The sequence below is a fragment of the Corvus hawaiiensis genome, chromosome 10, assembly GCF_020740725.1.
Source record: "Corvus hawaiiensis isolate bCorHaw1 chromosome 10, bCorHaw1.pri.cur, whole genome shotgun sequence".
Lineage (NCBI taxonomy): Eukaryota > Metazoa > Chordata > Aves > Passeriformes > Corvidae > Corvus > Corvus hawaiiensis.
The window spans coordinates 17,792,108-17,804,167 of NC_063222.1; the positions used below are offsets into that span (position 1 = coordinate 17,792,108).

A 12,060-nucleotide genomic window follows, 5' to 3' on the forward strand; every position below is an offset into this window, starting at 1 on the left:
TCCTGCTGCCCTTCCTCTCTCCTGGCAGCTCCTACACTGCTCACAGTCTGCCTACTCCAGCCAGCTTTCTCCTTTAGCTGCTGAGCATGCTCTTCTGGGGGTGAGGAAAAGAAAAGAAAAAAGAGGAGTTGCCAGGTAAAAAAAATCCAGTGAAAATAATAAATAAAATTTCAGAGAAAACCTCATACCTCTGTCAAACAGTCCTGACTGTATTTTTGGGGTGTGAAGTTCAAAGCCCAAAGCATCTCACCCCTGGATGGCAGATCACGTCGGAGTTGCAGGTATTGCAAGTACAGACTGGAGATCCAGGGTCAGGCACTGAAGCTCACAATCTGAACAGACTTACAGGCTGGTTTTGTCCACATCATTTCCAAAAGGGCAGAAAGGAGGAGGTTGAGCAACAGCAGTAGATGGGCCAGCTGTATGGGAGATGGAGAGACACCCATCCTGGAGCAGCAGGAGCAGCCACCAAGGCTGGCATGGCTCAGCCTATTCCTGGTGGAGTTTCTGCTGATAGAAAGGGAAAAACACTGAGTCACTTCATAAGGAAACATCCTCCTCCTTACCTGAGACAAGGCTGAAGCTGGGTGCAGAAGCTGTGAGCTGCCACCTGTGGGCCTGTGTCCCCACAGGCTTTCACCTGCTGTGGTAGCAAGAGAAACACAGCTATAGCAGAGACAACACACCCCTCCTTTATGGGGAGGACAGAGAAAAGGGATGGCTGGGAGCTCCTGGGGACTGGGTCCAGACAGCCTCTCTCTCAGGGGAGCAACACATGTACTCTGATGGTTGAAATTTGCTTTAAGCGACCAAGAGCTGCACAGGTACAACTCAGTTCAGGTCACCAATGCTCCTGGAGCTCTCCACATGTTCACATCCAAAAGGCTCAGATGATCTTTGAAAGCTTGCAGGGTTGCTGCCAGTACTGCTACTACTCCCAGTTAAAGGCACCTCTCAGGTGTCACATAGGGAGCCACATTCTCCTGTCCATTGTCCAACCTGTGCTGAGGGTTTCTTTCAGCCCACTGAAGCGATCAGCTCTTGCAGGATGCGGCTTTGTACTGATTTGGGAAGAGCAGCTGCCTCACTACTACACTGTGTAGACAGCCTGGCTAAGAACAACTTCCATACCCAGCTCAGCCTTCCATCTGTGTGTGACATCAGGCACACAGACAAAAGGAGTCCTAAGGAGCAAGCTACCTGTTTGAGATCACCCAGCTGGTCAAGGGAGGATCAGGAAGCAATCAGTGCCTCCCAGTCCCCATGATCCTGGCAGAGCCCTGCTCCTGAAAGAGGAACGGTCAGGGATGAATCAAACCCAGCACACACTGCCCAATGAAGAATTACGAGACTATAAAGCAACCCAGGTGCAGACCAGCCTAACAGAGGAGCAGCCAAAACCTTTTGTGGAAGGGCCACTGAGAATCCCATCATATTCCGACCCTGGTAATATCTGCTTCATGGCTTGCAATGTGATCATACAGAAAAGTCATGCAAAGGTAAAACACTTAATTAAAACACTAATGCTGCAAGCATTCACCTCCATGTAGGCGTGGAAACCTTCAAGTTTCCTTTTTATTATACGGATGGGATCCTGCTTTTCATTGGCACAATGGAAAAGAGCCACAAGAATTCCACATGCACAGCATCAGACCCCGCGACCAGCCTCAACATGCAGAGCGTCAGTAATAAAACACACCCCTACAGGGATTTAGCACTTTGGCTTGTGCTCAGCTGGGGGACTTGGGCAGGACTTTCACTCTTCAGACATAAAAAAATATTAATTATAATCATCTCTGTCATTATTTCAACCCCCGCACCCCCCCCTTCCCTGTTACCAAAAGGAAGAGGAGCCATGTCCTAATGGGATTGTGGGTTTGCATGAACAAGATGGGGCTCTGTGTGTGTGTACTGCATTTGCCCTGGAAATCAAACAGCAGTTTCAGCAAGGGCATCCTGGGAAGGGCCCTCAGGTGCCAAAAGAGAAATTCAGGGAAATGTTCCTTTATTAAAACAATTACAACAGCTGCTGCAGGTACTTCCTTATGCACACACGCAGGCACCCCTCCTTCCTGTCCATCACACACATCCCCTCTGCCCCAGACACTCTTGCACAACCAGATTACAAAGTAGTTTTCAACTTAAATCTATGCAGGACCCACAGCCTTTCTCTTACCAACCTACCATACCTCCCTGGTGCGTTTGTCCTCCTCACCCCTACCCTTCCCAATAAACGTCTTGCCCTGTCCTGTCCGACCACAAGAGTCCCCAAAGTGCACACACCAGTGGTTTTACAGTGGCACCACAACAGGCACTGCAGCCAAAAGGACAGGCCAGAGAGTGCACAAGGTCTGAAATGGCCAGCCAAGGCAAGGACTTTCCAGGGATTCCTGAAATTATCTCCTTTCCTATAGACTACCTTTTACTCCCTTTCTAACTGTCTCTTCCCATGAACAGCAGTGGTAGTGTCCTGCATCACTCACTAATCAGTGGTTAAGTGAGTGGTCATGCAACAAATTTTGAGAATTAGCTCTTTGCCAAACACCACCCCATAAAAGTGTGCAAAGCTGCTTCCACAACACCTGGAAACCTTCTCCCCTAGGGTCCTGGTTAGACTAGTTGCAAGGTGCAATTCCTGATTTTCCACTACATCCTTCCCCTGCACTGTCACTTTCTCCTTCCAGCTCTATTCCACCCACGAGCTATCCTGTTTTGGCCTTTTATATGGTATCTAGTCCCAAAACTTGACAGGGATGGTCTCCTCCTTAGCTGTCTGTGTAGTGTCTACCAACACAGGGCTGTGATCCACATCTAAAATCTACAAGAGGGAAACTGCAAACCTATAATACCAAGGGGCATGCAACTATTTTGTCTTTCATTGAAAAGCCTGCAAAGAGGCAGGAAAATGCAGACACACTGGTGTACCCCCCTCCTCTTACACCTAGTCCCCTGTTTACAGTTTACCTGCATTGCAAATAGAGTTTGGGAAGAGCATAGGACTGCAGGCAGGACCCACTGAGCAGGCCAGGCCATTCCTGGACATGCTGCATGGTGCCATACATCTATGCCTCCTACAGCTGGCTGCAGGACTTAATCTATAAATTGATCCAGGTGGACAATTATGAGAAAGATTGGGCTCCAACACAGGATGGGGGAAGAGTAAAGACACACAGGGCTGCAGCCCAGTAGAAAATCCTGTCAGTGTCATTTTCACCTTCAGTGCTGCTGCTGCTCACAGCTTCACCTGGCCATGCACCCTGCCATGGTCAAACAGGTACCAGATGCTGCTCTTCAGGTCTGTTCTGCCTTTGCTTTGTGCAGGTGTTGGCAACCACACTTACACACAAAGCCAGGCAAAATCCAGCCTATCCTGGAGAGCATGGCTCCGAGGTGCTGCCTGGAGGCTACATTTCACCTTGCAGGCACACCCTGCAACGGGGCACAGATGCTACACACGTATGGCAGAAGTCATCTTGCTCATTGACCTCTGTTATTCTCCATAGCTGGTTCATCCATGGCAACGGTTTGTTCCTGCTCCAACCAATTCTTTGTTCATTTTGGGCACACTAGGAGAAGGAAGACTGCATGCTCCTGGTAATTCCCATTTGGCCAGGATGCCCTCTCTTTTCACACAGATGCCAGCAGGCTCCACTACCAGAAACAGAAGGACATTCTGATCAAGAATCTGACTAATTAAAAAGAAATTTGAATTTCAAGCACTTTTTTAGTTAGACTTGCTTGGGACAAACCACTGCAACTCATTATGCCTCAACTTCTTCCTATGGAAATTAGAGAGATGTGAGACTTCCGAAGCTCATAAATATCTAAAAGGGACAAGGGTTAAATGGTTGCTAATAAAGCCCCTACTTGCCTCAGCAGCATCTGTAACCAATATCCATTTAGCCTTGGTAAAAACAAGGTCAATAAGCAGACAGAAAACTGTTTGACCCGCAAGACAGCCATCCTTCTGTCAGTGGAGGCTTGCAAAATGCTCAAGCACCTTTAACCACAGCCCTTCAGCTCTGAGATTTGAAGAAAGGTAAAAGCCTATACACTTGGGCTCATCCTGGGAAGCATAGAGGTCTCTCAGAAACACGACACCTAGATAGGCAAAGCATTAATGTCCGAGAAATATTTCTGTAGGGCCAGAAGATTGGATGAAGCTGTGAAAGATCCAGCTCAGCAGCTCAGTCCATTGCCCAAAATAACCAGGTGGTGGCATGTGGGCTCCACCCCCACCAAGCCCACCAGCAAATGCCCAGCAATCCCAGCGCATGCTCACCCCACCACCATGCTTTGCCAGGCATTGGTGGTGGACAGCACCCCACCCTGAGAAAACATGGGGCATTCTTGGCACTTGGCACTGCAGGCAAGGTCATCAGACACGATGACAGATTCTTTGCCTGCCAGATCCACGGAGGCATGCAGGGGAATATGATCCTGCCCTGAGCAAATGCCAAGTTTGATTGGGGCTGATCGCTCCAAGATCCTTCCTGTGAGGATCTTGAAAAGAGGGAGTTGCTTGCCACCCGTAACGAACCCAAAGACAAGAACATGAAGGCTTGAGAAGATTTTGGCCAAGCCTCCCCCAAACATGTAACGTGGAGTGGCAGAACCCACGAGAACAGACAACCTTTCTGTTAGGAAGTACAGAGGAAAGTGGCATTTCTCCCAATGGCCTACAGCCCAGCAAGCATAACCCACCACAAATGGACATGGCAGAGCTCCCAGGCATCCCTTGCAACTTGGCACTAATTTGGCCCTTGGAAAACAGAAACTTTGGCCTTTTACAAAACAACCCGCCTGACATGAGGCTCAAATAGTTGGCTGAGCAGAGCTGGGATCCGCCCTCATTCTCCTTCAGGCACCCTCTGTGGGACCTTGAATGGGCCCTGCCTCCTCTACTCTCTGCTTCAGTGTTCCACTGAGGACAACATCCATTTCTCACTTCAGCAGAGAGCTGTACCTAAATGCATTAATTGAAAGGACACCCCAGTGTTATGGGGATGGCCTCACCCCACTCCAGCCAGTTCTGGGGCGCACATCTCATGAAGATTTCCCTCCTTTTGCTCTGCAGCAGCACAGCAATGCTATCACAGATGCCTCAGAGCTGTGCTGAGGCCCATGGGACTCCAAAGGAGTCAGGAGAAGAGAGCCAAGTCAATGTACAAGGCCTCCATGGTGCTTCTGTATCTCCACCAGCCCTAGAAACTGGGAGTTCCACTTTGTCAAAGATGCCCACAAAATGACAGCTCAAGTCCAAATTATATTTCTTTTTCCCTGTGTGCAAAATACATATCAGTTATTATGTGTTGTCTTTCTTCTCCCTGTGACGGAAACCCATCCTTCTCCATCCAGCAAGCAACAAAGAAAACTACAGAGGCAGCAAATATTAACCAAATCCTGTCCTAAAGCCTCCCCACACATACATTTTCCCCTCCACCATCTGTTTTGCAAATGCAACAAACTAAACAAGCTCCCAGTAGCTAAATTCCTTGCATCTCAGAAAGCACATGGATCCCTGTGCCAAAGTAAACAATCTCATGGATCATTTACATAAAACAAGTGAATTAATTTCATCATAAACAAAGAACAACAAATTGGTTCAAAGCCTGCTATAGTGCATTCTGTGGAAACATCACCCAGCAAGGAGAGGAGTAAAATAACCATAGTGGGACGTTCAGTGCATAGCCAGCCTGGCACCCTTACCTTCAAACCAGTGCAGGAAGCACAAACTTACTCTTCCTACAGCTCTCATACAGAATAATGCCAACCAGCTTCCCGCTGCTCCTGCGGGTTTAGTAGCAGTGCAATGCAAAAGGTAGAAAAGATCATCCATTCCAAAGATCAACACAGAGAAGGGATGATGTGGCCCTGTCACCCTGGCGCATGGGAGAACTGGTTATGGGCTGGATCAGGTGCAGGAAGCCATTGCAGCACAATGCCCATGCACCCATTCACAGCAACATGGTGATACACTGATGGGGGGGAAAAAAAAGAAGGGAAAGAAGTATGTTTCCCTCATATGGAGCTTCCTTTCTCCTTGGGTTCATGGGCATGCACTGAATTCTGGGATATGAACAAGTGTCAACAACCCAACACAAAACAAATCACCAGCCTGAGAGTAGAAAAGGCTGGAGAGTGGAAAGATGGGCTCCCACTTCCATACAGGACTGGAGCTGATCTGGCCTCGACTCCTTTGGGAAAAGTCCTAGAGTCACAGCTCCATCTGGAGTCTCAGATTTGGCTAGATACAGGCTGAGGACATCCCCACACAGACTAGTCTAGAAATCCCACCTGGAGTTTGACTTCAGGGGCTCAGGATTGGAGATTCACTCTTTCAATAGATCAGCCACCAAATTCAGCTCTTTATAAAGATACACTCTGATGTGCCCTAGGTGAATTCAGATGAAACCGCAAGCTTACACTGAAAGAAGAGTACTCAGATAGCTTTTCCATTTGTTTAGAAACAGATTCTAATTAAACCTGTGCAATTTTCCCAAAGAGGCAGCACTGTGCAGCTCGAACTCAACAGCTTCTATCAGAGCCCAAAGCTGGGAGGTTCATCCAAGTGACCCATTAACCTGCTCTATTATCAATTTCTTTCAAGTCATCCATGCTCGTGGCATGTTTCCATTACCAGGACCCATAAAAAGATTATTTTTGATGCAGACTTTAAACAGCTGGACCCTAAATGCACATCCCAGAGCATTCACTCACCCATATCACTACCAGGAGTGCAAAAAGTGCCTCCCTTGGAGGAAAGGAGCTGTGTGGTGGCACTTCACCCATGGATCAATATGGTGCTTTTGAAAAGCTGCTACCAAGAAAACAAAAAGCAAACAAAATATCCCTCCTTATCACTTCAAAGCACATTGATTTGGAGTCAAAACACAGCAAACAGATTATTCTCATGAGCCCCAGTTCCTGCAGAGACCCATGGAAATCCGTGTGGCACTCCAAGTGCAGAAACTTGAGAAAGAGTCTGAATCCCAGTGGCCTTGCTAAGTATTACAGACAATTCTCCCTGGTACCAGTTACAGCAATGAATCAGGAAAGATGACACATTAAAAAAGGGCAATAGAAAAAAAGTGGTTTTTTTCTTCTCATTACACACTTCTGGAGGTGACATACTGTGGACAGCAACTGAAACAATAAAATGCATTCCAATGTTCTATATGTATTGATTATTTGATGGTCTCCTTTTAAACCAGCAGCTTTGAATGCTCTTACAAAAAAAAAAAAATTGCTGAAATAGATAGAGCTTGAGATTGGATACAGTCTGTGCTGGCATAAATAAAAAACAAGTCCATAGATAAGAAGAGAATTAGAGTGGATATAAGTACACAAAAATTACTCAAATCAGCTTATGGATTTAATGCATTCTGCTGACAGGGTGGTAGGGGAGGTTGTTTATTTAATCAAGAGAGTTTTTGGGCATACTGAAAAACAAAAGTAGGGAAGGCTAACCCACTATTGCTAGATCCCACTCCAATCTGAGGTTTGCCTCTCTGTTTCTATGGCTCGGAACATTTGCTTCTGAATGCAAAATTCAAATAAACATTGCCCAGGTGACACTGTACAGCCTCCGCTTTGCTAATGTTCATATTGGAACAGACAACAAATGGGCAAAACTAGTTTGGAGAGCAGTCAGGGAGGGATGGAAGCAGCACACGGTTGCCTTGGAGTTATCCAGGTTTATCTACACATCACACTGTATGCTCCCTGGTTCTCATAATTAGAGTGTCTAGACAGGAGATGATGCCAGTGAAGTAGCAAACAAAAAAGGTTTTTGCAGAGTTTTTCAGAGAAGCCCATCTAAAGCAATGACTACAGAAAAATGACAGACATCAGAGTTGCAGAACCTAGCTAAGATAAAATTTTGACCCAAGTGAAGGTCTTTTCATAGCCATTCACATCCCAAAAGCACTGATGGCTCAAGCACTCAGGAGGGCTCAGAGCTTTTGAACCAGCATCACACTAGAGGTTTCTGCAAAAGTGATTCCAGCTGCCTCAGCTTAATCCAAATACTGGCATTTAGCAGCCTCAACTTGTGTAAACCAGCTTCACTCCACTGAAGTCAATAACAATTGACACCAGCTGAGAATCTGGCTCTCAGTGTGGTTTAAATATAGTCTAAAGAAAGAACTTACAGAAGGATTGCCCAATCCTTCATGCCCATTTCCCCCTTGGGCTAGGACTGAATAAGATTGATTTTTTTTCTTTATAATTTAGCTCCTGTTATTTTTAACAACAACATTATGAGCTCACATTTATTACAGCACCTTCCATCCTCCAGGAGCCAGACTGCCTTTCAGGCTTCACCAAGAATCACAGAGGATGGAACCACCTCTCGATGCAACGTAGCAGATGCTCAGCATGCACAAAAGACTGGCCACAAACAATAAATCAGTGAGGGTACTAAGATAATTCAGCTTCAGCATTGAAAAAGTAAGCCTCAGCCATTTTCACAAAGAGGGAATTCAAGGAGTAGTTTCAAATCCTCCCTTGAGCTGGCCACGAGATGGACAGGATGTCTGTACAGCAGTGCAGGATGTCATGATCACACATTGTGACCCTACATGCACAACATGAAGGCAAATCACACAGTGCTGGGGAAAGGCAAGCACAAGTGCCTTTGAGAAAGAAAAAGTAGATGGGTCACTCCTAGTGTGACAAACCAGGGCTCTTTGGTATTGCCCCATCTCTTTGGCTCACATGTCCCTGCAAAGCCAAAGGATGAGGCTCTGAAGACATGGCAATCCCCATGCACAGAATGACCAGGCTGTGACCCTCCAGAACTTTAGCCACCACACACAGTGACATGTGCACTGGTTGCCAACCAAGGCAGGGAGGTGATGGGTTTCAGAAAGCTCAGCGGTCTGACATCCCTAAGCAACCCTTTTTCAACATGAGAGAGAAGCTCAGAAAGTACAACAGGAAAAATAGGTTGTCTTACGGGCTTAAATCTGTGCAGTTAAGCTAGAGGTGGAGAGACACCAAGTTTTTTCAGAGGTGGTATAGTCCATTTTATCTGGGATCAGTGTAGGAAACCAGGGCCCACTCAGATCCTATCGTATGGGAATGGCTCAGAAACAACATCTTCCAGATGGTCCCCCTCAAACCACCACAGAGGAATGGAAACACAGCAAATAAGAGCTGTGGCCACCACTGAAATGATCCATCAAAGACATGAACTCTGGCCTCCTTAAAAAAAAAAAAAAAAAAAAAAAAGAGAGAGAGAAATAAAAAGAGGAAAAGAAAACCAATACAAACAAAAAAGCCCCAGGTCCATTAATGAAAACTAAAGCACAAGGCAAGGGATGATGAAAACAAATAAAACTAGGGCTGTAAAATGCCTGGTATGTAAGATGTGTTGAAACTTGCTGCTGACAGCAGCTTGAGCAGACATTCACATGCAGCCGTTCAGAAGATGCGCAGTAATTACCTTCTCCGGGAGGCTGCATTATGATGATTTCTTTAAGCAGAGCACAATATCTCCAGCAACAGGATATAATTACAGCAAAGGATATGCCTCTTAACCTTTTTCTACCCCCCAGCTGGTTCAGGGAGCAGATCTGGGAGCCAGGGGCTCTGTGGGGAGGGTGAAAGTAGTTTACCCTGTGCTGCTGTACTCTTTACCTAGAGCCAAGCACGCTTCTGATGTGAGCTTGCGGTGGTGTTGCTCTCAAAGGAACATGATTCTCTCCCCCTTGGCTCTGGGTGAAACACTCCCAGCACTGCAGGGCTTTGACAGAGCTGGCAGCAGCCACCAGGCCACCGAAGGAGTTCAGCACAGTCAGCCTGCTCTGGGCTGACGCCTCGGCGGTAAATAAATAAACACCAAAAACAAACAGGAGAGGGAATGACTCAGAACTGGAACAAGCTGGCAGCCCTGGGAGGCAGCAGGACTTCCCACCTCCAGACTGGGACCTTCCTGGTCCCAATACCCCACACTACAGAGAGCTGAGGGGCTCTGAAGAAAAACCCAAGGCTCCCAGAAGAGGACTGGTACCATGACCAGCATGGGCCATGGTGTCTCCAGGGGATGGATATCACTTCCTGGTGATTTTCTGGCTCACTTGCAGCAGCCAAAATGCCAGAGTTGGTCCTCCCAGGACAGTTCTCTGGAAATGGCTGCTCTGCTCCACTTCCACAGCCCTCCTGCAGAGAAGCACAGGAAATCTTATTGCTGCAGCTGTTGGAATAATTTATATAAGGTCCAGAAACAGCAAGATGCAGGCAAGGACAGAGCCCTAACAGCTGTGTGCTCAGCTGAAGGACTCAGCCTTTCACATTGCCTCCATCCATTCCCAGTACTCACTTCTCCAGATTCCTCTGGAACAGTGAAGTATCCAACACAGTCAGTGGTGGTCAGTGAGGTTTGCTGCACTGCAAAAGCATCTCATGGTGAGGGGTCCCACTTGCAGAGCAGCAGGTAGGAGGTTGTGAGCACCACAAATTTCTTTTATTTATTTCAGTCTTCAATCCTGGAGGGAAAAAGCAAAGAGTTAAATCTTGCCCCCATACTTCTCCACCCCAAACCAAAAATGTAGTGCTGCATCTGACCCTATGCTCTGTCGTTAACAGCCTACACACTGATTATCTGAAAATCAACATCAGATTTTTTTCCAAAACCAGCCACAGTAGTAGTGCTCAGTGGCTTGGACTCTCCATGCCAGATACTGAGACCTGAGGATCTGAGAAGCTTTCAGAGCCCTTTTTCAAGACCCAGACAGGTTTCCATTACAAGATAGAGGATGTTTTTTTGTCATTGAGAGACTGGAAATCTTTTCCTAATATGAAACAACTAAAATTAAAGAATAACCAACATTTTCCTCACTGGTCTGGAAACTGCATTACAAGTGAGAGTCAGCTTGGTGCAAGTTTGCAAGCTGTGATATCAGTAGGAGAATTTCCCTTCACATTTACAGAAGGAAATGAATTTTGCATCCGCCGGATGGCAGTGTAGGGAGAGCAATCATATTAGTCATAGTATTATTGTTTTCCCTTTAAGCATCTCAAAAGTCATTGCAGACACAGCAATTCATTGCTTATTAAGATCTCCCTGCATTACAACCAGAGGAAAAAAAAATCTAGGTCTCATTAATAAACCATCTTCTAGGATCTCTACAAGACAGACTCTGATTAGCCAAGATCACTCAATAAATGATTTGGCTTGTCTGACAAAGTGAAATGATTGATTGGAAAGAGTGTGCTTTAAATAGTTCAGTCTTTATAATAAAAGCAAAGACCTCAGATAGAAATACAAATAGTAAAAAGGCAGTATTTCTGCTTCTAGAGAAGATCACTCCATGTATCAGGATGGTGGGTGCTGGCAGCATACACAAAGTTCACTTCAGAGTTTTGACTCTGCACATCTGAACTATTTTAAGCCTGAAACAGCAACATCTTGTGCAGTTTCCCTTGTAAAGCACGTTGATGAGCAGGGAAGTCTGTTCTACTCCCAGACATAGCAACACAGTTATCAATTGCAGAGAGCAGATCTTTGTTTCCTGCATAGCATAAAACTGAATAATGAGGCTGAATGTTAAAATCCATGTCAACAGTATTGCAACATCATATAACCAAGAAGATGGTCCCAGAGCAATAAGACATGGGAAAAAACAGGGCTTGGGAAGCCAAGCCACCGGCCACCCTATTTCCACTAGAGGGCAATAGCAAATAAGCGACAGAAAACTGGAGCCAAGAAGTCGATTGCAAGAAATTGGTAAGAAATGGTCAAGTTGCGTTTCCGAGGCAGGAGCCGCGGCTGCCCGGTGCTCCCGGTCCCGGCGGTGCCGCACCTCTCCTGCAGCTCCAGCCCCGGCCCCCGGCGGCACAGCCTCGGTTCTTTGGGTTAGGCAGTAGAAAATACTCACAGATGGTTTTGGTCTAGAAAACAGCCAGAAGTAAAAGAAGTACCTTCAGCAGGATGTATTTAAGCATCATCAAATAGGTGCTCAGATGCCGCTCTGAACAGATGATTGATCCAACCTCCCATATTCAGTTCCAGATGTTGCAGAGAGCAAGAAAGATCAGGCTGCTGAAGTCTTTCCA

The 12,060-nt window shown here is 46.4% G+C and overlaps 1 long non-coding RNA gene across 3 annotated transcripts in view; it reads right to left on the reverse strand.

Moving 5' to 3' along the window:
* LOC125331078 overlaps nucleotides 1-12,060 on the reverse strand; it is a 62,343-nt gene that overhangs the window by 33,144 nt on the left and 17,139 nt on the right. The window contains exons 4-6 of one of the 3 annotated variants that reach the window (XR_007205853.1): nucleotides 10,325-10,490; nucleotides 567-10,164; nucleotides 189-419 (exon numbers count right to left, since the gene is read on the reverse strand). This is a non-coding gene — a long non-coding RNA (uncharacterized LOC125331078). Of the gene's footprint in view, nucleotides 1-188; nucleotides 10,165-10,324; nucleotides 10,491-12,060 lie in introns of all 3 variants that reach the window. The other 2 variants (XR_007205852.1, XR_007205851.1) reach the window with 2 other exon arrangements.